The 27,746-nt window shown below is 41.7% G+C and overlaps 2 pseudogenes; one reads left to right on the top strand and one right to left on the bottom strand.

The window, feature by feature from the left end:
• Positions 1–5,970: 5,970 nt before the first annotated feature.
• Positions 5,971–7,024, bottom strand: LOC147420626 (chlorophyll a-b binding protein, chloroplastic-like; annotated as a pseudogene).
• Positions 7,025–7,721: 697 nt separating this feature from the next.
• Positions 7,722–8,652, top strand: LOC147420625 (syntaxin-52-like; annotated as a pseudogene).
• The last annotated feature ends 19,094 nt before the right edge of the window (positions 8,653–27,746 follow it).

The following is a 27,746-nucleotide window of genomic DNA, read 5'->3' as shown; positions in this document are numbered from 1 at the left end:
AGGTTGTAGCACCTCTTCTTGGTCTTTGATTTTGGGAGGGTCTTCAATAATTGGTTCACGTGGTGGGTCTCCTTTGTAGGGCTTAAGTAGGCTCACATGAAAGGCATTGTGTATGAGCCAATGGTTGGGAAACTTGAGTTGATAAGCCATCTCATTGATGGGCTTCAAGATTTGGAAAGGATCATAGTATCTTTTTGCTAGCTTAGCATAATACTTTTGATGGCCCGTAGGATTGTTGCTCTTCATTTGCATTAATCCAGCCTTAGGAAACTTAAGTAAGACCTAATCATTTTCTTTGAATGTTAAGGCCCATCTATGCTTGTCAGCAATAGCTTTTGCCTTTTTTGAGAGATGGATATAGCCTCCTGAATCTTTTGAAAAGATTCTTATAAGTCATGGCTATTATCATCGGCATCGAGCAATGTCCTACAAGGTGAATGGTTCCTCTTTCTTACCCAAAGCAAGGACTGACATTATGTCGCTATAGTCAGGGTCAGTAGCATACTCATCTATCATAGAAGATAGATCATTGTGAGTAGCTATAGACACCGCATTAACTTCATCTACTATCCTTATTTGATGATAGCCACTTTTAAGTTCAATCCTACTAAAGTTGGCCATCAAAATAAAGATGGCTTATCAACTCAAGTTGATTGTATCGGCCACTTGATTGTGCTTACCCACAATGTGAGCAATATGAAAACTAAATTACAAAAGAAAATTTTCCCACCTCATTTGTTTGTCAGAAAGCTTGGTTTGTGTCATGAAGTACTTGAGACTTTGGTGGTATGTTTGTAAAATGAATGGAGTCCTCAATAAATAGTGTTGCCATGTGTCTAGGACATGTAGAACAACTACAAGCTCTTTCTCATAAATACCCAAGACTCGTTCATTTGAATTGAGCCTTCGGCTCTCATATGCTATGGCATGCCCTTCTTGAAGCAAGACTGCTCCAAGACAATCACCACAAGCATCACATTGGACCTCAAATGGCTTTGAGAGATCCGGAAGCATGAGGACTGGTTGGGAGGTAAGCTTCTTTTTGAGCTTGTGAAAATCAATTTTCTCATTAGCAATCCATAAATATTTAACGTTCTTCTTTGTTAAGTCATGTAATGGTCCTGGTATTTAAGAGAATTTTGCTATGAAGCATCTATAGTATGCACACATACCAATAAAGCTTCTTAGCTCATGTAGATTCCTTGGATTAAGCCATGCGTTTAATACCTCTAACTTCGATGGATCCATCTGGATACCATCTTGAGAGATAATATGACCTAAGTATCGAATCTCTTGGAGGAAAAATTAGCATTTCTTTTCGTTGAGAAAAAGCTTGTTCTCCCTCAATGCTTGAAAAATCAGTTGGAGATGTTGCTTATGTTCCTCCAAGGACTTGGAGTAGATGATGACATCATCAAAGAACACTCTAGTGGATTTGCGATAGGGCCTAAAGATTTTCTCCATTAATCGATTGAACGTGGTCAGTGCATTAGTCAAGCCAAAAGGCTTGACCAAAAGGCTTGAATCTCTAGTCAAGCCAAAAGGCTTGACTAGAGATTCATAAAGACCAGACGTTGTGCGAGACGCCATCTTGGATATCTTCATCTACTATCCTTATTTAATGATAGCCACTTTTAAGTTCAATCCTACTAAAGTAGGTATTGCCTTGTAGCTTATCAAACAGATCTTCTACCTGAGGCACGAGAAATTTGTTTTTGATAGTGATATTATTTAGTGCTCGATAGTCCACACACATACGGCATGTACCATCTTTCTTTTGAACTAAAAGGACTGGAGAACAAAAGGGAGAGGAGCTAGGCCTCACCATCCCTTTGTCAACCAATTCTTGTACTTGCCTCATGATCTCTTCTGTTAAGCTTAAGAAACTCGATAAGGAGGCTTGTTGAGCGGTGAGCTTCCTTTTTTGGAGCTTCGATGGTGCGAGCATTTCTCTTGGGCAAGAACGATAGCCATGTCCTTGCTCCCCACACTTAAAACATTTATGGTCATTGCAAAAAGCTTCTAGCTCTTCAAGAGAGATTTTGTTTTTACCTTTGTAAACTCCCTTCTCCTTGGACCGATTGTTGTTGTTATTGTTGGAATTGCTTTGGAAAGAATTTTGGGCATTGGTTTTCCAAGTTTGCATTATTTTTGTCTTTTTTTCCATGGGCTTGACATTTTGTCTAGCCCCTTGTTGGAAATTGATAGGCGAAGCAACCATGGTGTGGTGGATTACTTTGGTAACGGAACCAAGCCGTTGTGAGTTGACATACTCAGCCATCTCTTTAGGTAATCCCACAAAAAACTGCTGCTTTTGCTCGACAAAGTCTATCTTTTGGAGATAGTAGCCTTGAGATGTAAATCCCCAAAAACTTGTCTACATACTTGTGGATAGACTCATTAGAGAGAAGCTTCAAACTGTGCCTTTCGGTGAGCACTTTGTCCTTTTCATCGCTTGCAATGAATTGCTTCATGATGGAAGCTCGTAGAGTTTTCCATGTCTTTGGGGCTTTGCCGTTGCCACGAAGGCTAGCCCACCATTGACGAGCCAATTTTTGGAAGTGCATAGCTACATGGCGTAGATTGGAGGACTCTTTGAAGCCCTTGTCTCCAAAGGCCGCATCAAATTGCTAGATGAAGGCCAATACTTTGTTGGAGGCACCAAAGGTGCCATCATAGGTGAGAAAAGAGATACTCTTTCCTCCCTCTTTGAATTATTTTTTTTGTGACCTTCGCCATGCAGCGTAGGATTTGCCATGTCCTCCCCTGTTGTATTCTTTAGGAGAATAGCCATAGCTTTCGTTGGAAGAGGAGGAAGGTGAAGAAGAAGGAGAATATGGTGACCTCTTCTTGCCCTTTTCTTCCTTTGTTTCCTCTCTTCCCTTTTGGAGTGACGAGGAGAAGGACTGTGGGTTGAACGTTTCCTCTTGGGAGGAGTTGGCGATTGTCTAGACCGTCGTCTTCATGGAGCCATGTCTTGATAGGAACTTAAAGTTTAATTACTTTCTTGCTCATTGGATTCCTCCTTTTGTATGGGAGAGAGTCTTCTTTTGGGGGTCTCTTCAAGAGGCCTCCTAAGCTCTCTCTCCTCTTGGAGAGGAAGGGAAATCCCATAAGCGTAAAGTTGTTGAGTAGCTTTGGCTTGCAAAGCAGGGTTGCCCATAGCTTGCTACAACCTAGTAACAAGATTATTGGGAAACATGGGGGCATCATCATTAGCACCGTCATGTGCGAAATCAAAGCTATCAATGTTCATTCTACTCTCTTGGTTATTGTCAGCCATATTAACAAAATTTGTGTACTTACTTAGTGTATGATTTGGCAATTCAAAACCTTAGTTTCCACTCCTCTTAGCCTTTGAAAAGCGGCACTTAAGTATCTACACCCACGGCTCAAAGTCGTTAATTATAGAGAATAGTGGAGTGGGTCTAATATTGCAGAATTGTCGAGGGCTAGCTCCTTTTAGACTTCTTATGGCTCAATAATGGTAAAGCTGTAGGCAAGTCTAAAAAGACCCTATTATTAAGTCCAAAGCTCCCAAGGTGTGCACCATATCCCACATAATGGGATCAACAAAACCGATAATAGATCCCGGTCCCACTTATCCTAATATAATTAACAAAATCAACCATTTATAGGCTACTTAAAGAACTCTCTACTAAGCAAGAAAGAGAAACCAAATGCTCTGATACCAATGTAATGGAAATGGCCTATTAACTTTGAGAGTAGTGGAAATTAGAGAAGGTACTTTTGTGAAATTACTTTGTGAGCATAGAGGGTGAACTTAATTGATGGTAGCAACATAAACACAACATGTAGTTAACTTCGCATGAACAATACTTTTGCAAGAGAGAGAGTTTAGAGAACATGACCGTATTTATGTAGAGACGTTCCCCCCTCCAATAGGCATTTGTATTATAATTTCTCCCATCAAGAGAGAATTGGTACAATACAATCTTTGTGTTCCATGTGACCTAGGTGATGCAATGAAGATGGAAAGCTTCATGCATCACGAGCATAACATAAACTTTGTGGAAAGCACTAACTATCTCAAAGCCTCATTCCCAAGGCCTCAAATACCTTGAAGGTGGAGAGATCTAGCAAGGAATGAGAGTAGGGAAGAGGAAGAAGAAAAATTTCATAGGAGAAAGAATAAGTTCCTCACCTATCATCACTCTTCTTGCTAGCATACATAATAGCATAGTAAAGAAGATGAAGAAAGAGCATTGAAGCATGCCTCTTGGTTGGATTCGCATTCCACAAGAGTGTTGGTGTAGGCTCTCAACTTCTTTACTAGCTTGGAGAAGGAGATGGAGCTCTTGCACTTTGCACTTCACACAATGAGAGTCTGCGTAAGTGTGTGTGCGAGAGTATACCCCTCAAGCATGCCCCTAGCTTCCTTGGTCAACCCCCCCTTGTAGCTCATGCTTGAAGCTCATTGGACCCCTCTAGGCCTAGCCAATCACAATCAAGAAGCATATCAACCAAGCATGCTAGTCTTGGAACAAGTGTTCCCCTTTCCCCTTTGAGAGAGAGGACTTGATAAATGCAAAAATAATTAATTTAATTAACATTTAATCATTGGACCCCTTGGGAGGCCAACCAATAGGCTTTAGGCACACCATGAGGGCAACATGACGAGGAGCTTGACAAGTGTCCCTTTTGCTTTCTTTGTACCAAGCTTGCCTTGTGTGAGGAATCCCAATCCTTGAGTGAGTATTTCCGAGCGGACAAGAAACCGAGCGAGCATAAGCAATGAAAAAGATTAGATTAAGATCTCAATAGTTACTCTATTGAGTATAGTGTAGCTAAGTAGCCATGTTGCATCTCAAATAGTGTCAAACAAAAGAGCCATACTCTTCCTTTAATGTGTTCACACACACATTGATACACAGTCATATCTTGCTTCTGTACCATCTTGCTGAGCACATTCCAAAACTCTATTTGTGCCAACTTATTCTCCATGGTAAATTCACATGTTGCAATTGTCATAAGTTCGTGCACAAAAAGATCAAAAGATAGTAACTCAAATGCCACATGTCCATCATAATGTGTAGGTAGCTCTTGAACTTGAATGATATCCTTTGCTTTCTTGAGTGCCATGTGTACGTTGTGAAGGCATTGCATGTAGTATACCAACTACTCTGGAGGGACCATCGGACTATTACTAGTGTGTCCTTCATTCCAATGCCTTGTGTGCTTTCAATAGCAATGCGAACCTTCTAGAATTGACATTGGCCATGATTGAAAAGGAGGATTTGTTCACCACTAGCAAGTTCAGTAGCCTTTATCTTCACCTGCTCTCCCATTAGAGTTAATGGATGCAAATTGAATGCATTAGTTATTTCATAATTTTGTATCACAAAAGAGATAGAAAGTGCATAGATGCTATTGTCAAACATAAGAACAATCTTGTGGCCACATTGTCGTCCAGAGAGGGAGTCACAAAACCTTTTGCTGATTTGAGACAAGTAAGAGAAAAGGAATCAAACGGGTGTGTGTGCATGTGTGTGTGTGTGTGTGTGTGTGTGTGTGTGTGTGTGAGAGAGAGAGAGAGAGAGAGAGAAACAATTGATACTGCAACGTGAGCCCCTCTCGTGGATTGCTTGCTTCCTCTCTCTCTCTCTCTCTCTCTCTCTCTCTCTCATTCAAGCGAGACTTCATTATCTTTATTAACTGGGAGAGATGAAGGGATCGAATGAGAGGCATTTGGTCTGAGAACAATGGAAAACTTTTGATGTAATTAACAACCAGAACAGGCATGTTTTGTAATCAAAACTGACTCATATCCTCAAGGTAATGCAATGAAACATGATACAAGTAAATTGACAAAATAGTAGCAGGCACGGCTTACACGACAATATAGGACCTTCCAACCAAATAAAAGGTTTTTACGAACTTCTCAATTGGCATACAAAGGAAGTGAGTGTCACTATCTGCTCCAAGTGATGGAGGTACAACGATCATTGCTCACTTGGTCAAGAAAGCCGAGAAAACAATGTTGTGACCAGGGTTGGAAAGATGGGCGGTAAGGTTGTCAATGGGGCTAATGCCCGTGTAGATCTCTTAGAACCAAGCACCCATAACGGCCAACATAGCGAGTATGTCATTCTTTATCTCCTTAGTCCTAAGCTCCTTGATCTTCTCAAGAGAACCAGAGCCCCAACCGAGAGGGTCGAACCAGAAGCCACCGGGATATCCAACATCTTTGCCTATTAGCTTGTTATTGGTGAAGATGGGGTCAGTATTCACTGATCGTGGAGTAATGATGTTTGCCCATCTTCGGCCCTTAGCTTAGCCTAAGAATATAAGCTCCACTATGAACAGGATAGTCGTAATTGTGAAATACTCGGCCTTTCCAGCTAAGTACCAGGACGGGGTGTTCAAAATTTCTGCTTTGGAATGAATATTTCAGCAGCACCCAACATAGCCACAAGAAGATTTAGATATATTCTCATGTAGGAAAACAGAGTCTTTTTTCAGTGTTTTTCATACCATGCATAACATCATGAGCTTCTGCTCGAGAGGCACCACATACCTAGCTAGGTATGATTGGGGGCAGCGGACCACCAGCCCCCCCATCGGGCCGGCGGTCCCCTGCCCCCAATCGTACCTAGCTAGGTATGTGGTGTCTCTCTCACAGAAACTCATGATGTTGAGGTAAGTCACAATGTGGGAATTATTGTGAGAAGTTGTCTAAAACTTCTTGTGAGCCCACCTACAGTCCAATATCTCTGATTACACAAACCACTTGAGAAGCTCTCGGGCTCGGATCCAAGACCAAGGGGGTCAAATCCAAAGTCCCCACGTAGGCTTCCATCAAGCCATTCCGAAGGAATGCTGCCGGGGAACCGCAAGGCCTGTCGGTTGTTGCCGCCAAAACAGTGAGGGCCCTCTTTGATGGAACAAATGTAGCTTCTGTGGGTGCAGCACGCAATGCCCGTCCAAACACAAAGGAGCTCCTGCTCATGTTGGATGCTGCCATAGCTATGAGGCTGCTAGAGGAGCACACCGCGAACGCCATAGCCACAAGCTCGCGGTGATAAATTTCAGCTGCTACTCTCTATTCTGTTGGGCGCCCACAAGCACAATGACTCTCGCTCTCTCTCTCTCTCTCTCTCTCTCTCTCTCTCTCTCTCTCTCTCTCTCTCTCTCTCTCTCTCTCTCTCTCAGTTTTAAAAAAAAAAACTCTCTGAAAGAGCACGTGCGCGCGCTCTTTTAGAGAGTTTTTTAAAAAAAACTGAGAGACCAAACCCCCATATTCTCTCCGATCCTCTCTGCTGTAAAACTCTCTCTCTCTCTCTCTCTCTCTCTCTCTCTCTCTCTCTCTCTCTCTCTCTCTTCGTTTAATTATCATGAGCAGGACCGAGTCGCGGAGCCAGAGTTGGCCGAGCAGGGGCTGCCTACAGAGGTTGCCTAGACGGGGCGGGTCTACAGAAGTGAGAGGGCCGAGCCTCGCATGGAAAGGTGAAAAGGGACACCTGAAGGAGGCCACTAGAGGTGGCGGGCTGCAGAGGAAGGAGAGAGAGAGAGAGAGAGAGAGAGAGAGAGAGAGAGAGAGAGAGAGAGAGAGAGAGAGAGAGAGCGTGCATATTGTTTTTTCTGCTTGACATTGGTGTGATGTGAGAGACTGTGAACGCGTTTGAAGGTGCCCCCGCCCTTCGTTCCCACATGAACTTGGGACCGCTCTTCCTTTGCACATCATTGTAGGGTCATATATGATGGCACAGAATGATTCATGGATCCAAGAGTTTGAAGATGCAGTCTGGCTTGCAGAGGATATAGCACCCTACATTGCAGAACGCAACTCCGTAGCCCCCGTTGGCAGTGGGTCCCGTGCTGCTAACAATTCCCGCCTCGTTTTTGCCACAAGCTAGTAATAAATTGCTCTCTCTTTGACCTCCTATGCTCACTCCGTCATCTCTTAGTGATATTGCATGTTTGTTCTTTTGAAACTTTGTGTTGTGGTTGTCTGTGAATCCAAAATTTCCTCACTTACTAATGGATCCCTTAAAGTTGTCCATGTGCTCAATGGCACTCTGATCGTATATGATTGCTTTTTGTGTCTTGACTGCAGACGGAATATCACCATGCTTGGTACCCACCTTGACAGCCTTCAGTCCCTCTTGAGCAATCCTTCCCTCACCAAATCTTTAAATGAAAAGGACTTAAGAAAACAACAAGACAGATTTTTGAGTCTTCATTCTAGGATGAATCAGATGTCAAAAACGGCCTAAATTCCTCCCAAGCTTCTAACAGGATTAATCTATTGGGTCAGGATGGGAGAGGGGAACCTAAAGAGAACAATAGAACAACAGGCTTAGATAACTATGGAATTTCTCGGCTTCAATGACAGTCTGACAGATCATGCGGGAGCAAGATGATGACCTTTTGAATCATGAAGAGACAGTGACAAGCACAAAAAACATTGCCTTGTCTATAAATGAAACGTTGGATTTGCACACAAAGCTTTTGGATAATTTAGATGACGACACAGACAGAACAAATACACAACTGAACGCTATGCAGAGGAGGCTAGGCGTACTGGGACAGAAGACAAGCAGTGGGTGTTCAGTGATGTCCCTCATCTTGATGGTTCTTCTGATTGTGATACTAGCCCTTGTCATAATTGAGTTGATCCGATATTTGTGAGGTATGCTAGCCCTCGTCATAATTGTGTTGATCGGGTACTGTGTGAGGTGTCTTTGTGCGAGCAAAGGATTGATGGTGAGGTTTCAGTATGTGGCCCTTTGGAATTCACAAGCTGTTGTTGCTGACTTCTAAAGTGAATGCTGGCAAAAAAAAAAAAGGTCTGACAAATAAGTAATTCATGTAATCATCATGTCTCATGATTCTATCAAAGCCGCCTCAACATTGACCATGGTCGGTGATTCAAAAGGAAGCTGTAACATAGCGTGTGTGTATGCTATGGGTAATTTCTTGTTTGGAGGACCACCTTTTATCAAGGTTGAACTACTTTTTGCCTTCTGTGTAAGCAAAGATTGGTATCTGGTTTGTTAATACTGAATACCCAGCAAGACATGAGACGTCTTATTTAGTGATGTTTGTCTTGAATTAGAGTAACGGATTAGTTTTTTCTTTATCGAGAGAGAGAGAGAGAGAGAGAGAGAGAGAGAGAGAGAGAGAGAGAGAGAGAGAGAGAGAGAGAGTTATTTCATGCACCATGTGGGGTGCCTGGCATTTTCTAAAAATAAGAGGGAGAGGGAGAGTCAACGGGCATTTTTGAAATAAAAAAGGACATGATATTAAGCTGAGACACATGTTTCCCAAACACCTAGGACGATGCCTTTCTAGAAAATTCTAGGCATATAACTCTATAAATTTTTGTTGTTGTTTTTGTAAATTGATTAAAAAATTCCTATATTGGTCAATTGAGGAAAAACATGATTTTATTGTAACAAAAGAAGCCTTTCATAATTAGTTATGGTGTTTGTCAGTGATGTGTCGTGTAAGAAGGGTGTCTTTGTATGAAGATCACACCCTTGTAGAGTATAGATAGGACAAGATGACATGGAAAAGATGATTGGTGTATAAATGAACTAATGAGGTGCAATAAATTGCTATCAAATTGATGCGTCTAAGATGAGGAAGGATGCACATGCTCTCAAGTATAAAAAATGACAATCAAGAACCAAAGTACTAGACGTAGGAGCACTACAAATGACCTTACAAAAAGAAACTTACGATGACTTGAACATTAAGTACAGGGCTAGAGCTCTTATTATTCTATCGATCTTACTTTATGCTCAAACATGTGAAGCCCAAGTGAGCCTAAGAGAGAAGATAATATTTTCAAATATTGTGTTTATTTTCTTAAAAGTAAACTTTGATGTTTTGGAATTTAGGAGGTAGTTTATTCATCGATAACCCTTTTTGTTGTGGTGCATGAATATATAACAAATGATAAATAATCTATTGACGATAAAATTTACTATATCATGTCCAAACACTTGCTCGGGTTTGTCCTTGCTCGAAAAAAATCGCTCGGTGCATGGTAACACTCGCCTTGTGTGAGGGTGTGTGTGTTCTCTTATCTCCCTAGCTTTAGGGCTCGCCCCCTCTCTTTGAGGGATGCGATTTGACATTTTGGACACCTTACCCCCAAGCACCTTAGTCAACAAGCATGACAAAGCACCTCAAGTGTGGGTATTGTTTCCACAAGCACCTTAGACTCCCTAGTCGGCAAGCATGACAATCACCTCAAGCATCTTAGTCATCAAGCATGACAAGCACCTCAAGCACCTTAGTCATCAAGCACGACAAGCACCTCAAGCTTGGGCCGGGTTCCCACCTCAAGCTCAACCCTAGCTTACCTAAGGTCAAAGGACTTTTTAACACTAACCTTTGGAGGTCTTTGATGAGGCTAACCCTAGGGCCTTTAAGCTCCATTAGCATTGCTCTTTGATAGACCATCTCCCGTTTGGACCCATTACATTTGGTCCCGTGTTGAGATGCATCTAAAGCACATACCTATATTCTAACCCTTGTTCCCGTTTATTCTCCCACATTAAATGATCAGTTTAATGTGAAAAAATCATTTGGGTTGGTAAGATATTAGTGTTTATGACGTTACCTCTCTCTTGAAATCATAGTCGTCCTTGACTATGAGGTAGAAGAGATAAAGCCTTAGTCATTAGTCAACCTTTATTAGCGGGTAGAGGATCCCTTTTTATCCTACGACATCTTTCCAAGATGGATACCTGATCCATTTGGTGCTTGGGAGACATAGTTTCCGTAAGCATGTCTGCTCTTTAGTCCATTTCATTCTCCCAAGTAGAGTGAAAAATTCTATTTGGTGTTTGAGAGACGTCGTCATCACAAACATGATTCTAAGCATGCATACCTATTTAAATTTGTGCACAATAAAAAGAGAATTAGTCTTATAAGACAAAAACATTGATCATTTGAAAGAATTTGTTTGCTTACTCTAATGTAGCATTGTAAGCATTGACAAGGTTCATAGTATCCTTAAACTATATTAATTTTTGCATCCATCTAGCATCTTCAGAAGGATAATTTTTGAACTTAATAAGATACCGTCGGATAATCTTACCATGTTGTAGTACTTGTCTTCATGCTGAAGAATAGCTTCGGGTTGTAGCACCTCTTCTTGCTCTTCGATTTTGGGAGGGTCTTCAATATTTGGTTCACTTGGTGGGTCTCCTTTGTAGGGCTTAAGTAGGCCCACATGAAAGGAATTTTGTATGCGCCAATGGTTGGGCAACTTGAGTTGATAAGCCATGTCATTGATGGGCTTCAAGATTTGGATAGGATCATAGTATCTTTTTGCTAGCTTAGCATAATACTTTTGATGGCCCGTAGGATTTTTGTCTATCGTTTGCCTCAATCTAGCCTTAGGAAACTTAAGTAAGACCCGATCTTTTTCTTTGAACATGGGTGGTGCATTAGTCAAGCCAAAAGGCATGACTAGATATTCATAAAGACCAAACGTTGTGCGAAACACGATCTTTAGGATATCTTCATCCACTATCCTTATTTGATGATAGCCACTTTCAAGTTCAATCCTACTGAAGTAGGTAGAGCCTTGTAGCTTATCAAACAGATCTTCTACCCGAGGCACACAAAATTTGTTTTTGATAGTGATATGATTTAGTGCTGCATAGTCCACACACATACGGTATGCACCACCTTTTTTTGAACTACAAGGACTAGAGAACTAAAGGAAGAGGATCTAGGCCTCACCATCCCTTTGTCAACCAATTCTTGTACTTGCCTCATGATCTCCTCTTGTTAAGCTTAAGAAACTCGATAAGGTGGCTTGTTAGGTGGTGAGCTTCCTGGTAGGAGCTCAATTTGATGGTCATCATCCCCTTGTTTTGGAGATAAGTCCATAGGGATATCATTGATGAACACATCTTGGAATCCTTTTAGAAAACAATACAAGTCTAACTTTTTCTTGATTCCTACCATTTACATTTGAGGAAACATTAGGATCTTTTAGGGACTCTTTGACAAGAATTATGTACGCAAAAACTAAGCTCTTCATTGATTTATCAAAATCAGGAGGATTTACAAGTGGTATGGTACGACCAAACTTACTAGCATCTATATACATGTTCTTTCCCTTGTAGGTGAAGTAGATTCTCCTTTCATGCAACTTCATGTTGGCATCCATGCGGTTGAACCATGGTGCCCTTAGGATAGCATCCTCATGGTGGAGAGGAGAGATGAAAAATTCTTCTTTGTCGACATAGATTTGGACATGGAGCCTCAACTTCCCAATCAAGGGAGTAACAAAGGCTCGTTGTCCCTTGAAAGCAGTGTCGGCCGTTACAACATCTCCCATCTCAAAAGCTTGAACTCCCAACTTGGTGGCTAACTCTATTGATATGAAGTTGTGAGTAGAGCCAGGGTCAAACAAGATGAAGGCATCATGTTCCATTACTTTTCCCCAAGCATAGGAGAGAGGTGCACCTTTGTAATGAGCATCCTCTTTTGGAGCTTTGATGGTGGAAGCTCTAGGAGTCTCATTGCAAGCATTTCTCTTGGGGCAAGAACGATAGCCATGTCCTTGCTCCCCACGCTTCAAACATTTATGAGTCCTTGTAAAAAGCTTCAAGCTCTTCAGGAGAGAGTTTATTTTTAGCTTTGTAAACTCCCTTTTCCTTGGACCAATTGTTGTTGTTATTGTTGGAACTGCCTTGGGAAGAATTTTGGGCATTGGTTTTCCCCTTTGCATTATTTTTGTCTTTGTTTTCCATGGGCTTAACATTCCTTTCAGCCCCTTGTTGGAAATTGATGCTCCAAGAAACCATGGTGTGTGGTAGATTACTTCAGTAATAGAACCAGGCTGTTGGGAGTTGACATACTCGGCCATCTCTTCATGTAATCCCGCACAAAACTGTTGCTTTTTCTTTGCAAAGTCTATCTTTTGGAAGACAGTAGCCTTGAGATGTAAATCCCAAAACTTGTCTACATACTTGTGGATACACTCATGAGAGAGAAGCTTCAAACTGCACCATTTGCTGAGCACTTTGTCCTTTGCATCGCTTGCAAGGAATGCTTCATGATGGAAACTCGTAGAGTTTTCCATGTCTTTGGGGCTTCGCCAGTGCCACAAAGGCTAGCCCACCATTGATGATCCGATTTTTGGAAGTGCATAGATACATGGCATAGCTTGGAGGACTCCATGAAGCCCTCGTCTTAGAAGGCCACATCAAACTGCAGGATGAAGGCGAATACTTTGTTGGTGGCACCAAAAGTGCCATCATAGGTGAGAAAAGAGATACTCTTTCCTCTCTCTTTGAACTTTTTGAGTTATTGTGACCTTCACCATGCAGGGTATGATTTGTGATGTCCTCCCCTCTTGTATTCTCTAGGAGAATAGCCATAGCTTTTGTCGGAAGAGGAGGAAGGTGAAGAAGAAGGAGAAGAGGGTGACCTCTTCTTGCCCTTTTCTTTCTTTTTTTCCTCTCTTCCCTTTCAGAGTGATGAGGAGAAGGATTGTGGGTTGAATGTTTCCTCTTAGGAGGAGTTGGCAATCCTCTAGACTACCGTCTTTGTGGATCCATGTCTTCAGAGGAACTTAAAGTTTCATTACATTCTTGCTCTTTGGATTCCTCCTTTTGTATGGGAGAGAGTCTTCTTTTGGGGGTCTCTTTAAGAGGCCTCTTAAGCTCTCTCTCCTTGGAGAGGAAGCAAAATCCCATAAGCGCAAAGTTGTTGAGTAACTTTGGATTGCAAAGAAGGGTAGCCCATAGTTTGCTGCTGCAACCTAGTAACAAGATTATTGAGACAAACATGGGGACATCATCATTAGCACCGTCATGTGCAAAATCAAACTTATCAATGTTCATTTTACTCTCTTGGTTATTGTTAGCCATATTAACAAAATTTGTGTACTTACTTAGTGTATGATTTGGCAATTCAAAACCTTAGTTTCCTCTCCTCTTACCCTTTGAAAATTGGCACTTAAGTATCTACATCCCCGGCTCGAACTGGTTAATTATAGAGAGTAGTGGAGTGGGTCTAATATTGCAGAATTGTCAAGGGCTAGCTCCTTTCAAACTTCTTATGGCTCAATAATGGTAACGCCGTAGGCAAGTCCCATTATTAAGTCCAAAGCTCCCAAGGTGTGCACCATATCCCACATAGTGGGTTCAAAAAAACTGATAATAGATCCCAGTCCCACTTACCCTAATATAACTAACAAAATCAACCATTTATAGGCTACTTAAGGACCTCTCTTCTTAAACAAGAAAAGAGAAACCGAATTCTCTAATACCAATGTAATGGAAATGGCCTACTAACTTTGAGAGTAGCGGAAATTAGAGAAGGTACTTTTGTGAAATTACTTTGTGACCATAGAGGGTGAACTTAATTGATGGTAGCAACATAAACACAACATTATGTTAACTTGGCAGGAACAATACTTTTGCAAGAGAGAGAGTTTAGAGAACATGACAACAATTGAGGACCGGATTTATGTAGAGTCGTTGCCCCCTCCAATAGGCATTTGTATTATAGTTTCTCCCATCAAGAGAAACTTTCTACAATACAATCTTTGTGTTCCTTGTGACCTAGGTGATGCAATGAAGATGGAAATCTTCATGCAACATGAGCATAACATAAAATTTGTGGAAAGCATTAAACTATCCCAAGCCTCAGTCGTCCCAGGGCCTCAAACACGAAGGTGGAGAGAGCTAGCGGGGAATGAGGGTAGGCAAGAGGAAGAAGAAAAATTTCATAGGAGAAAGAATTAGCTCCTCACTTATCATCACTCTTATTTCTAGCATACATAATAGCATAGTAATGAAGATGAAGAAGATGGCAAGCTTAAGCATTGACGCATGGCTCTTGGTTGGATTTTCATTACACAAGAGTGTTGGTGTAGGCTCTCAACTTCTCTACTAGATTGGAGAAGGAGATGGAGCTCTTGCACTTTGCACTCCACACAATGAGAGTGTGTGTGAGTGTGTGTGGGAGAGTATACCCCCCAAGCATGCCCCTAGCTTCCTTGGCCAACCCCCCTTAGTAGCTCATGCTTGAAGCTCATTGGACCCCTCCAGGCCTAGCCAATCACAAGCAAGAGGCAAATCAACCAAGCATGCTAGTCTTGGAAAAAGTGTCCCCCTTTCCCCTTTGAGAGAGAGGACTTGATAAATGCAAAAATAATTAATTAAATTAACAATTTATCATTGGATCCCTTGGGAGGCCAACGAATAGGCTTTAGGTACACCATGAGGGCAACATGAGGAGGAGCTTGACAAGTGTCCCTTTTGCTTTCTTTGTACCAAGCTTGCCTTGTGTGAGGGTGTGTGTGTTCTCTCTCATCCCCCTAGCTTTAGGGCTGACCCCCTCTCTTTGAGGGATGGGATTTGACATTTTGGACACCTTACCTCCAAGCACCTTAGTCAACAAGCATGAAAAATCACCTCAAGCATGGGTAGTGTTTCCACAAGCACCTCACACTCCCTAGTTGGCAAGCATGACAATCACTTGAAGCATCTTAGTCATCAAGATGCTGGCCCCCTCTCTTTGAGGGATGGGATTTGACATTTTGGACTCCTTACCTCCAAGCACCTTAGTCAGCAAGCATAACAAATCACCTCAAGTGTGGGTAGTGTTTCCACAAGCACCACACACTCCCTAGTTGGGAAGCATGACAATCACCTCAAGAATCTTAGTCATCAAGCACGACAAGCACCGCAAGCACCTTAGTCATCAAGCACGACAAGCATCTCAAGCTTGGGCCGGGTCCCACCTCAAGATCAATCTTAGCTTACCTAAGTTCAAAGGAATTTTTAACAATAACCTTTGGAGGTCTTTCATGAAGCTAACCCTAGGGTCTTTAATCTCTATTAGCATTGCTCTTTGATAGACCATCTCCCATTTGGACCCATTACCTTTGGTCCCGTGCTCAGATGCATCTAAAAATCACATACCTATATTCTAACCCTTGTTCCAGTTTATTCTCCCACATTAAATGATCAATTTAATATGAGAAAATTGTTGGAATTCGGGTTGCAGAGAAACACACAGCTTGGAGAAGACGAAGGAAGCTCAAAGCACACAACTGAGAGTGTGTTACTTAGTGTGCAATGGAAAGATAGACAACCCTAGAGTGATGGGTGTATATGCAATGCATGGGGGAAAACCCTCCTAAAGAGGGGAAAAATGCCCTGGTGGTCCTAGTGTGTTCACTACCACATGTATATGGTAACAAATCCCCCTTGGAGTGATGTGGTGAACGAGAGCTGGCACATGAGTAAAGGGAAGTGCCATGTCCTGAGGACATGATCAGTCCACAAAGGGGAGTAAGCCCAAAGCTTTTTGGAAAGCTTCAAGCTTCTCATGAGACAATGCCTTTGTGAAAAGGTGTGCAAGGTTGTCCTGTGTTGGCACATAAGCCAAGCTGATCCCTCCTGCTAAGAGCCTCTCCCTGACATAGTGGTAATGCACCTCAATGTGCTTTGTGCGAGCATGAAAAATTGGGTTCCTTGCAATTGCCAATGCACTCTGACTGTCAGTGTAGATAGTGTTGGCATTGTCCTATCCAACACCCAAATCAGCCATAAGGCGTCTAAGCCATACACACTCAACCGTAGCTGTGAAGAGTGCCCTGTACTCAACCTCACAACTAGAAGTGGCCACAGTAGGTTGCTTCTTTCTCAACCATGATATACATGAACTACCAAGCATGAAAAAAAAAACACTTGTAGACACTCGCGTGCCAAAACAACTAGCCCAATCTGAGTCTGAAAAAGAATGTAAGTTTGGCAGCAATGATCCCCCTTGGGATAAAAAAAGCCAAGATGTAAAGCGCCACTAAGGTAGTGGAAAATCCTCTTGACAGTCTGCCAATGCCTAGACCCTCGGCTATGCATAAATTTGATGATGTGTGAGACTGCGAACTGAATATTCGACATCGTGTTGCATTCATAAATGAGACAGCCAACAACAGTTTGGCAAAGAGTGACATTAGCAAGATTGCCAGCATCATGAAGACTCAATTTTAAACTTGTTTCCATGGGAGTGGCAATAGGTTTGCAATCCTCAAGTCCAAACTTACATAGCAATGTCTCTATGTAACTTTTTTGACACAAGGCAATACCACCATCACACTGCTTAAATTTTATACCCAAGTAATGATGCAACAGTCCCAAATCTTTCATCTCTCATTTGGTCCAGTGATTAGCAGATCATCTATGTAAAGAACCACAATGAGAAGTACATCACCCTCATGCTTTACATACAATGTGCTTTCTGTTGTTACGAAAGCCTCGTTTGACCAAATGAGCGTCAGCTTTCTCATACCAAGCACAAGGAGATTGCTTCAACCCATACAAAGCCTTCTTACATCTTCACACTTTGTCCTCTTGTCCTTTCTTGACAAAACTGCGAGGCTGCGTTACATAAACTTCCTCAAATATGTCACCATTCAAGAAAGCAGTAACAATGTCTGATTGATGTACATCCCAACCAAAATGAGCTGCCAATGCACATAGAAAATGCACAGTAGTCATACAACAAGTGGGAGCAAAATTCTCTTCATAATCTATGCATTTTGTCATAATAACTAATATCTAATTCTCCTAAATGATTTTCTCATGTTAAACTAATCATTTAATATGGGGAATTGCCAGGGGAGAAAAAGCTAGAATATTGGTTAAGCTGGTAGACCGGCCACAGTAGGGATCCAAAGGGGGGGGGGGGGGGGGGCATCTGGAAAAGAGCAAGGTGCAACAATGGGCTTTAAAGACCCTAAGGTTCAGTCCATTAAGACTTCCAAAAATGCTAAGGTTCAAAAATTCAAAGGTTGTGTCCAAAGGTCAAACACTAGGAAAATTGGATGCTTTTTGTGTGTACAAAAAGTCTTCATGAGTCCTACATAGGAGGGGCGAGCCTTGCAAGTTGGGGATGAGAGAGAAACACACACACATACACACACACTCTCACAAGCTTCCTTTACACAAAGGGAATGAGGGACACATGTCAGCTCCCTAGCCCAAATGCCCACAAGATGTACTCAAATCCTATTGGATGGCCATGGAGGTGGACCAATGAGAATTAGGCTAGAGTAAATCTAGTTTAATTAATTTTAAAAAAACTTAATAAAAGAACCAATAAGAATTATTCTCTCTAGAAGACTATTGGACAGTCTCTCAAGAGGTCCAATGAGCATTCAACAGCCCAATGGCTTGCCTGATTCCTATTGGCCAGGAGACAAGGGGGTCCAATGAGAGTTTAGTTTCATTAATTATTATCTAAATCTCTCACAAAAGGGAAAAGGGGGACACATGTCAGAAGGCTATGACTTATGCTCCTGAAAACCTATTGGCTAAGCCTGGAGAGGTCCAATGGGGTGTCCGCAAGAGGAAATAGCATGAGGGGTCGACCAAGAGAGAGAGAGGGGGGGCTGATTTTTCAAAGGAATTATCTCACACACTCACACACAAGCTCATGGGTGAATCAAGAAGACTCTCTCTCTCCTTCTCAAGCTTTAATGGAAAGCTTATCACCTACTCCAAGCTTGTGAGAAGGGAGGCCTACACCAACAACTCTTGGCTTTGTGATGCAAATCCAACCAAGAGCCAAGCTTCAATGCATGCTCATCTCCTCTACCATGCTAATTACTAAGCTATGCTATGCTAATATGAGTGATTATGTGAGGAGATGTACATCTTTCTTGTAAGACTACTCCTTCCTCTCAATCTACTCTCATACCCCGCTAGCTCTCACCATCTTCAAAGGTGTGTGAGGTCTTGGGTTTGAGACCGTGAGTGAATTGATGTTGTGTTTTATAAGTGTTTTGCTTAGTGCTTGAAGATTCCATATTCATTGCACTAGCTAGTTATTGCAGGAACACAAAGAATTGTATTGTAAAATGTCTCTCTTGATGGGGGAAACCTATAATACAAAGCCTTTTGGAGGGGGGACCGGCTCATGTAAATCCGGTACTCAACTGTTGTCAATAGCTTAATTTCTCTCTCTTTTGAAGTATTGTTCATGCCTATCTAACTAGGTGTTATGATTTTTGTTGCTCTCTCCACCCAAGCACTCTTGTTATGCTCATTAGGAATCTACTCTAATGGAATGCTCACTATGTTCATGCTATTTTCCGCTACATACTAGTTACTAGGCCATTCAATGTTACATTGGTATCAGAGCACAAGGTTTCTCTTTTCTTGCTCAAGAACGGAGGTCCTCAAGCTAGCTATAAATGGTTGTTATTATCAATTGCAAATGAGTAAGTCGAATAGGGATTTTTCAGCCTTGCAGTGCGCCTGTCTTCGTGCAGATAACGGGGTATCACCGTCGAGATCTATGGTCTTAATAGTGGAGTCCTACAGGGCTTGCCTACCGCTTAACCACTATTGAGCTATTAGAAGCTTGACAGGCAGCTGGTGCTATTTTGGTGTTGAAAGACCCTCTCTTCTATTCCTTGCAATTAATGGTATTCAAGCCACGGGTACAATAGCTTGAGTGCTTTTTCTAAAGGGTAAAGAGGAGTAGAAACTAGGACTTGAAGTACCAAAGTACACTTAAAAATATTGCACCTAAAAATTGTTAGAATGGCTGACAATAGTAAAGAGAGTGAAATTAATATTGATAGCTTTGATTTTGCTAATGAGCAGGCTACTAATGATGCCCCTATGCTTGTTAACTACCTTGTTTCTAGGCTTCAACAAGCCATGGGCAATCCATCCCTCCAAAGTGAAGTGCAACGGCAGCTTCATACTCATGGGATTCTCCAAACTCCCCACCATGACGAGAGAGTACCTAGGAAGCCTCCTTGCAAGACTCCCAAAAGAGGCCTCTCTCTGATTTGGGAAGAAGAAGAGGATCCATACGAAGGGCTCAAAAATTTTCTTCTTGATGACGCGCCTCCTTCCCACAGGAGAAGTCAAGAGCCCTAGCCGAAGGAACAAGAAAATAAGTGAGTCTCATGTCACCTCAGCGGAGATGGCTCTAGGAAGACGGCAGGCAAAATGCTCTCCATCACCTCCTAAGTGGAGAAGACCATCGCACACTTCTCCACACCATAATTCAAAGAGGGATGACAAAAAGCAAGAGAAGAAAAAGGTGAGAAAGAGGATACCCTCTTCTCCATCTTCTTCATCCTCTTCCTCTTATATAAAGTGATGGTGCGGACAAAGAGAACCAAGGCAAGAAAAAGGCGAGAAAGAGGTCACCCTCTTCTCCAAGTTTCTCAAATTCTTCATCTTCTAAAGAAAGCGATGGTGCAACTTTTGAACCATGAAAAAGAAGGGGCCATAGGAAATCCTATGCCACATGGAAGAGGTCGTCCAAGCTCAAGAAGTTCAAAGAGGGAGGAAAGAGCATCTCTTTCCTTACCTACAATGGCACCTTTGGTGCTACAGACAAAGTCTTGGCCTTTATCCAACAATTGGATGCAGCGTTTTGAGATGAGGGCTTCACGGAGTCCTCTAAGCTATGCCATGTATCTATGCATTTTCAAAAGTCCGCCAAGCAATGGTGGTCTAGCCTACAGCACAACGGTGAAGCTCCACAAACATGGAAAGCTTTAAGAGCTTCCATCATGAAGCTCTTAAAGCTTCCATCATGAAGCAGTTTTTGGCCACCGATGCCAAAGACAAAGTACTCACCAAATGGCAAAGCTTGAAGCTCTCTCCCTACAAATCCATTCACAAATATGTAGACAAGTTTTGGGATTTACATCTCAAAGCCACTATCTTCAAAAAGATGGATTTTGGAGAGAAAAAACAACAATTTTTTGTGGGCTTAACCAAAGAAATGGCGGAGTATGTCAACTCCCAAAGGCCACGCACCATATTTGCAGTTATACACCATACTATGGTGGCTTCTCAAATCAATTTCCAAACAGGGGCTAAGAGAAATCTTAAGCCCACGGAAAACAAGGGTTCCAATGAGCCTAAGGGGAAGGACAATGTCCAAAATTCTCCTAAGGGCAATTCCAATAACAACAAAGCTAAGGAGAAGGGAGTCTACAAAGGCAAAAACAAACTCTCTCCTAAAGAACTTGAGCGTTATCACAAGGATAACCGTTGTTTCAAGTGCGGCGAGCAAGGGCATGCGTACTGCACTTGTCCCCAAAAGAATACCCACCATGAGCCTTCTAGAGCTACCTTGGTCGAAATCCAAGAGGAGGAAACTCGCCACAAAGGATCTCCTCTATGCCATGCTTGGGGAAAGGTAAGAGAACATGATGGTTTTATTCTCTTTGATCCTGGTTCTACTCACAATTTCATATCCACAAAGTTGGCCACCAACCTAGGCATACAAGCCTATGAGATGGGAGATGTCCTACCCACAGATGGTGCTTTCAAGGGGCAAGAAGCTTCAATCACTTCCTTAATCGATAAATTGAGGCTCCATGTCCAAAGCTATGTGGACAAAGAGGACTTCTTTATCCCTCCTCTCAAGCATGAGGATGTAATCCTAGGGGCGCCATGGTTTCATCTCATGGCTGCCAATGTTAAATTCCTTGAAAGGAAAATCTACTTTAAGTACACGGAAAAAGATATGTACATAGATGCTAAGGAAATGGGTAACACCATACCCATTGTATATACGCAAGCTTTCAATAAGTCAATAAAGAGCTCTATTTTTGTGTACATGATTTTTGTTAAAGATTCTCAAAATGAACCTAATGCTTTAGCAAAAGAAAATATAAACAATCACAAGGCATTAGAGTTATCCAATTTTCTCAAGGGGTTTCAAGATGTTTTTATTGACACATCCCTTGTGAACTACCTGCTAAACGAGGCAATGATGACCATGCAATTGAACTTCTTCCAGGAAGTTCACTACCTAATAAACCTCCTTATAGAGTTTCTCAAGCTCAACAAGAGGAGATTATGCTGCAAGTGCATGAGTTAGTTGAGAAGGGCATGGTTAGGCCTAGCTCATCTCCATTTTGCTCACTCATGTTATTAGTGCAAAACAAAGACGGCACATATCGTATGTGTGTCGAGTATAGAGCACTAAATAGGATCACTATCAAGAATAGGTTTCCCGTTCCACGGGTAGAAGACCTATTTGATAAGCTACAAGGGTCCACCTACTTCAGTAGGATTGACCTAAAAAGTGGCTATCATCAAATAAGGATAGTTAATCAAGACATTGTAAAGACCACATTTCGCACTACATTTGGTTTTTACGAATATATTGTCATGCCTTTTGGCTTGATCAATGCACCAACCACATTCAACTGCTTGATGGAGAAGCTATTCAGGCCTCACCAAACCTTTACTGGAGTGTTCTTTGATGATATTATCATCTACTCTAATTCACTAGATGAACACAAGCAACACCTCGAGGTAATATTTCAAGTCTTAAGAGAGAATAAACTTTATGTTAATCGAAAGAAAAGCGAGTTTTTCTTACAAGAGATTCAATATTTAGGTCACATTATCTCTCAAGATGGCATCCAAATGGATCCATCAAAGTAAGAGGTAATAAAAGGATGACCTAAACCAAGGAATCTTCATGAACTAAGAAGCTTTATAGGTATGTGTGTATACTATAGACGCTTCATAGAAAAGTTCTCACAAATTGTGAGACCATTACATGACCTAACAAACAAAAAAGTTAGGTATACATGGTCTACCAAGGAGAACAATGCTTTCAAAAAGCTTAAAGAAAAGCTTATCTCTCAACCTATGCTTACACTACCGGATCTCTCAAAGCCATTTGAGGTCCAATGTGATGCTTGTGGTGATTGCCTTGGAGCTGCTTTGCTCCAAGAAGGGCACGCCATAGCCTATGAAAGTCAAAGGCTTGATCCTGTTGAGCAAGCTCTAGGCATATATGAAAAAGAACTCCTCACAGTTTTACATGCCTTAGACTCATGGAAGCACTATTTATTGGGGACTCCTTTCATTCTGTGGACGGATCACCAAAGTCTTAAGTACTTGATGATGCAGACCAAGATCTCCAACAAACAAATGAGGTGGGAAAATTTCCTTTCACAGTTTCATTTTCATATTGCTCACATTGCTGGCAAGCATAATCGAATGAATGCGGTTTCCTCTTCTATGATAGATGAGTATGCTATTGATCCTGACTTTAGAGATGTGATTTCAGCCCTTGCATTAGGGAAGAAAGAGGAACCATTTACCTTACAATATGGTTATCTTCTCTATGGCAATAGACTATGCGTTACTAACTCACTGCATGAGAAAGTAATGTATGAATTTCATGCTCCTACTTATGCAGCGCATAGAGGGATTCAGTCTATCCTAAAAGGGATTGAAACATATTTTTATTGGCCTACCATGAAAGCAAACATACAAGAGTATGTTTCTAAATGTGTGGTATACCAAAGTTTGATAGAGGGAAGCAACCTGGATTGCTTCAACCTTTGCCAATCCCTAATTCACCATGGGAGATCATATCCATGGATTTTATCTTTGGATTCCCTAAGTCTATCCATGGGAATACAGGAATATGGACGATAGTAGACAGGTTTAGTAAACAAGGTCATTGTATACCTGTCAAAAAGACTATCAAAGCCCATCAAATGGCAACCCTCTTCATTTCACAAATCTTCAAGTACCATGGCTTGCCAATGTCCATAGTGTCGGATAGAGATCCTAGAATGACCAGCAATTTCTGGAAGGGTCTTTTTAAGAATTTAGGCACAAGGCTAAACTTCTCTTGGGCCTATCACTCGCAAACGGATGGCCAAAGTAAAATAGCTAACCTACTAACAATTCTTGATCTACTAAAAGCCTATGTAATGGAAGTAGAGCAAAGATCCCAATGGGAGAAGTACTTACCCTTAGTGGATTATGCCTACAACAACACTGTACATCCTTCCAATGGAAAAGCACCTTTTGAGGTAATTGAGGGAAGATAAAAAATTCCCCTGCTACTTAAGGTACACGGGAAGATCTTCGCTGCAGATGAGTATAGCCGAGACCTACAAGAATCTTTCCAAAATATTATGTATGCTATCTCTATCTCACAACAAAGGAAAAAGGTTGATTCTGATAAGCACAAAAGAGCCCAAGCCTTTAAAGGAAATGATTGGGTCTTACTTAAATTTCCCAAGGCTCGATTAAGTCACATGACGGGCAAGAACCCTATGGGACACCAAAAGTACTATGCTTAGTTAGCAAAAAGGTCCTATGGTCCCTTCCAGATTCTTAGGCCAATCAATGAGATGTCCTATCAACTCAAGTTTCCCAGCCATTGGCTCATACAAATGCTTTCCATGTGAGCCTACTAAAGCCTTACAAAGGAGAGCCACCTCAAGAACAACTATTGAAGACCCACGGGAGATCGAGGACCAAGAAGAGGTGTTGCAGCCCGAGTACATTCTCCGACATGAAGACAAGGTATAAAGAGGCAGTAAGACTATCCGACAATATCTTATTAAGTTTAAGAATTATCCTTTTGAAGATGCTAGATAGATGCAAGGCATACAATTAAGGGAAAACCTAAACCTTGTCAATGCCAATGATGCTTTCAAGAGAGAGGTAATGTCATAATAACTAATATCTAATTCTCCTAAATGATTTTCTCATGTTAAACTGATCATTTAATATGGGGACTTACCAGGGGAGAAAAAGCTAGAATATTGTTTAAGCTAGTAGACCGGCCATAGTAGGGATCCAAAGGAGGGAAAATAGGGATCCAAAGGGGGGGGGGGGGGGGGGGGGCATCTGCAAAAGAGCAAGGTGCAACAATGGGCTTTAAAGATCCTAAGGTTCATTCCAATAAGACTTCCAAAATTCTAAGGTTCAAAAATTCAAAGGTTGTGTCCAAAGGTCAAACACTAGGAAAATTCGATGCTTTGTGTGTGTACAAAAAGTCTTCATGATTCCTACATAGGAGGGGGCGAGCCTTGCAAGTTGGGGATGAGAGAGAAACACACACACACACACACACACACACACACACACACACACACACACACACACTCACAAGCTTCCTTTACACAATGAGAATGAGGGACACATGTCAGCTCCCTAGCCCAGATGCCCACAAGGTGTACTCAAATCCTATTGGATGGCCATGGAGGTGGACCAATGAGAATTAGGCTAGAGTAAATCTAGTTTAATTAATTTAAAAACACTTAATAAAAGAACCAATAATAATTATTTTGTCTAGAAGACTATTGGACAATCTCCCAAGGGTCCAATGAGCATTCAACAACCCAATTGCTTGCCTTATTCCTATTGGCCAGGAGACAAAGGGGTCCAATGAGAGTTTAGTTGCATTAATTAATTACCTAAAGCTCTCACAAAAGGGGAAAGGGGGACACATGTCAGAAGGTTATCACTTATGCTCCTGAAATCCTATTGGCTAAGCTTGGAGAGGTCCAATGGGCTGTCAGCAAGAGGAAATAGCATGAGGGGTCGACCAAGAGAGAGAGGGGGCTGATTTTTCAAAGGCATTATCTCACACACTCACACACAAACTCATGTGTGAAGCAAGAAGACTCTCTCTCTCTCTCTCTCTCTCTCTCTCTCTCCTTATCAAGCTTTAATGGAAAGCTTATCACCTACTCCAAGCTTGTGAGAAGGGAGGCCTCCACCAACAACTCTTGGCTTTGTGATGCAAATCCAACCAAGAGCCAAGCTTCAATGCATGCTCATCTCCTCTACCATGCTAATTACTAAGCTATGCTATGCTAATATGAGTGATTATGTGAGGAGATGTACATCTTTCTCGTAAGACTACTCCTTCCTCTCAATCTACTCTCATACCCCGCTAGCTCTCACCATCTTCAAAGGTGTGTGAGGTCTTGGGTCTGAGACCGTGAGGAAATTGATGTTGTGTTTTATAAGTGTTTTGCTTAGTGCTTGAAGCTTCCATCTTCATTGCACTAGCTAGTTATTGCAGGAACACAAAGAATTGTATTGTAAAATGTCTCTCTTGATGGGGGAAACCTATAATACAAAGCCTTTTGGAGGGGGGAGCGGCTTCATGTAAATCTGGTCCACAACTGTTGTCAATAGCTTAATTTCTCTCTCTTTGAAGTATTGTTCATGCCTATCTAACTAGGTGTTATGCTTTTTGTTGCTCTCTCCACCCAAGCACTCTTGTTATGCTCATTAGGAATCTACTCTAATAAAATGCTCACTATGTTCATGCTATTTTCCGCTACACACAAGTTACTAGGCCATTAAATGTTACAACTTTTTGTTGTGCATAACTCTTTGCAACAAGTCGAGCCTTATGGAGATCAATCTCACCATCCGGCTTGCGTTTCAACTTGTAAACCCACTTCTTACCAATGGCCTTTTTGCCAGGAGGCAAATCACATAAAGTCCATGTGTCATTTTGTATAAGTGCATCATATTCTGATTGCATGGCAGCCATCCAATTTTTTAAATTTTGTGCTTCATCAAAAGACAGAGGTTCCTCAGCATCATGTAAGCTAGAAACAACCAAAGCATAACAATCTGATGTATAAGATGCATGGCCAGAGTACAACTCGACAAAGGTGCATCCAATTTACTGTCACACGATGTAAGCACCAGCCATTTTGGCATACCTCTAGCCTGCTCATTTTCATCCCTTTCCTCATCAAGTACATCATGTACATCTGCATCAGTATTAGGCTAATCTGTAACATTTTTGGAAACCCCCATAGGCTGTACAAAGAGGCAACAAAGTGTCATAAATGTCCTGTGAGCTTACATTACTATCTCTACTACATGACAACAAGGGTTGAACAGAATCTTCCACAAAGCCTACATTTCGTGAAACCAAAATACGTTTTGTTTGCGGATGATACAACTTGTATCCTTTGCTTTCAGCACTATAACCAACAAAAATACATTTGACAGCCTTATAATCCAATTTTTTGCGCTGTAATTGTGGCACCGAAGCATATGTCAAACAACTAACATGCATGTGCTCAATAGAAGGCTTTCTATCATGCCATGCTTCATATGGAGGAATAGACTACAAAGCTTTTATAGGACACCTGTTAACTACATAAGTGGCACACATGATGGCCTCAAGCCAAAAAGAATGTGGCAAAGCTTGACTTTTGACCATACATCGTGCCATTGTTGTAAGTGGCCTATTTTTCCTCTCAACAACACCATTTGGCTGAGGTGTATAAGGCACTGTACATTGGTGTTTTATCCCGTGACTAGCCAGAAATGCATTAAATTCATGAGACATATACTCCCCCCCTCGATCGGAACGGAGGGTGCCCATAGTACATTTTGATACATTTTCAGCCATAGCCAAAAATTGTTTGAAGCACATAAAAACTTCGGACTTCGCTTTAAGCGGAAATACCCATGCATTCCTGGAGTAATCATCAATGAAAGTCACAAAGTAAAGGTAATTTCCCAAGGACGGGGTTTGCATGGGTCCACAAACATCACTATGCACAAGCTGCAATCTGCATGTGGCCCTAACTGAACCATCCTTTGGAAACTTTGAACGCTGCATCTTACCCAAAATACAACCTTCACAAACATGTTTGACAGGTGCTTCAAGAGGTGGCAAAGAAGCAACCATGTCAGATTTTGCAAACGCAGCAAACTGGCAAAATTCAGATGTCCAAAACGTGCATGCCATAGTTTTGCATCTGAAACAACCCTTGAATCTGCAACTGCATTTGCAAAATTTTGTCCACACTTGTCATACAAAGTGAGCTTATATAGCCCATGGCACAAAAGGCCAGATGCAACAATTTCATCACCAAAACTGAGATCATGAACTGTACATCATTCATCCACAAATTTGACTACAAGTCCAAGTCTAGCAAGTGCAGATACAGACAAAAG

Source organism: Adiantum capillus-veneris, chromosome 28, assembly GCF_014529385.1.
Source record: "Adiantum capillus-veneris isolate H3 chromosome 28, ASM1452938v2, whole genome shotgun sequence".
NCBI classification, from domain to species: domain Eukaryota; kingdom Viridiplantae; phylum Streptophyta; class Polypodiopsida; order Polypodiales; family Pteridaceae; genus Adiantum; species Adiantum capillus-veneris.
Note: the sequence above shows the minus strand (reverse complement) of the source record. Positions and strands in the feature narration are given on the sequence as shown.